Raw genomic sequence first — 1,780 nt, 5'->3', positions numbered from 1 at the left:
TTAGGTTATTTAGAAATTGACTTTCTATTTTGGTTCTATTAACTTTCTAATTCTAACACTTTTTGAATCTAACTCTGTTTTTTAATTTATTTTTAGGATTTTTGTCTAGAAACTAACCTTCCTATTTTGTAGGCCTTTAAGATAGAAATCTCTATTTTGGTACACTCCTTCCATACTCTCTATTTTTCAATTTTCTTGTAGTAATTTACTTTTTAGTTTAGGCTTTCTTAGTTTACTTTAGAAATTTCCGTTTTTCTTTAAAGAATAATTTCTTTTAGAAATTAATTTACTGTTATTTTTCTTTTAAAGTATCGTTTCTCTCCTTTATAGAATCTAACTTATTTTTGTTTTATTTTGCAGGTCCTTAACTTAGGAGCTTCAATTTGGTAATTCCTTTCCAATTTTCCCTCTCTTCCGTTTTAGATTTTCTTTTATCCATCTTTAGGATTAGGCTTTGAATTGAGGGCTGCGAGTGTTTCATGCCCAAGTGGGCCCGTGACAACACTCGACGTCTCTTGATGAAGGAGGAGTGGTTGAGGGGTTGACTATCCTTCGCAGGAGGAGACACCGCTCGAGATCCCCTGAGTTAAGTGAAGTTATGGCTGAAGACCAACCTCCTCTACTTCCACCCAGGGTGGAGGATAACCATGATGAGAATGAGGTGCAACAGGCACCCCCGCCTCGTACTCTACGAGATTTTCTACAACCGGCGGGAGTGAGTACGCCCTCATGCATGCTTTTTCCTGAAAACACAGGACAAATGGACATCAAGCCAGGAGTTATCCAACTCCTTCCCAAATTCCATGGACTTGAATCTGAAAGTCCATATTTACATTTGAAAGAGTTCGATGAAATAATAGCTACATTATGTTTTCCTAATGTATCCTTAAATTAGGCTGAAACTCTTTCCTTTTTCCTTAAAAGAGAAAGCTAAGACGTGGTTACATTCACTGCGTCCTAGATCCATTGGCACATGGAACGATATGCAGAGGGAATTCATAAAAAAATTCTTCCCACACCATAAAACGATTACCCTCAGAAAAGCGATCATGAACTTTGCCCAAAAGGAAGATGAAACATTCTTTCAATGTTGGGAAAGGTTCAAAGATTTGGTCAGTTCATGCCCACAACACGGATTTGAAACGTGGCGCATTACAAATTTTTTCTATGATGGACTGACATCTTCCATGCGCCAAATGGTCGAGACAATGTGTAATGGAGAGTTCATTAATAAAGACATCGACGAGGTATGGGACTACCTCGACAGTTTGGCTGAAAAAACACAATCTTGGGACTATTACCCAAAGTCGAACACCACGTCTAGGCCGACTCAATTAAAGGAGAAAGGTGGATTATATCTCTTGAAAGAAGAGGATGATCTCAAGTGTAAAGTGACTACGCTCATAAAAAAAGTTGAGGCCATGGAAGGAAAGAAGGATAAGGTCAATGAAATCGTTTGCGGCATCTGTGATTGCAACATTCACACAACTGAAAACTGTCCTACAATACCTGCCTTTCGAGGAGTGTTGAATGAACAAGCCAATGCCGTAAATAACTATCAAAGACCTTTTACTGGACCTAACTCCAACACATACAATCCTGGCTGGAAAAATCATCCAAACTTTAGTTGGAGGAATGGACAAACGGCAACTCCTCCAGGTTTCTTCAATCAAAATCCAAATCAAGTGAAACCTCAAGAAGAACCGGTTCAAAATCCCATACAAGAGCTGGCTCAGGCAATGCGGGGAATCACAGATTTTATGCAAAAGATAGATTCTCG

The 1,780-nt window shown here is 38.8% G+C and overlaps 1 non-coding gene across 1 annotated transcript; it reads right to left on the bottom strand.

Moving 5' to 3' along the window:
* Nucleotides 1-1,031: 1,031 nt before the first annotated feature.
* Nucleotides 1,032-1,138, bottom strand: LOC131250372 (small nucleolar RNA R71). Its single transcript, XR_009173297.1, has one exon. It is a non-coding gene; the product is annotated as a small nucleolar RNA R71 (small nucleolar RNA).
* Nucleotides 1,139-1,780: the final 642 nt, after the last annotated feature.

The sequence above is a fragment of the Magnolia sinica genome, chromosome 6 (genome assembly GCF_029962835.1).
Source record: "Magnolia sinica isolate HGM2019 chromosome 6, MsV1, whole genome shotgun sequence".
NCBI lineage: Eukaryota > Viridiplantae > Streptophyta > Magnoliopsida > Magnoliales > Magnoliaceae > Magnolia > Magnolia sinica.
The sequence above is the reverse complement of the archived record's forward strand: the minus strand, read 5'-3'. Positions and strand labels throughout refer to the sequence as shown.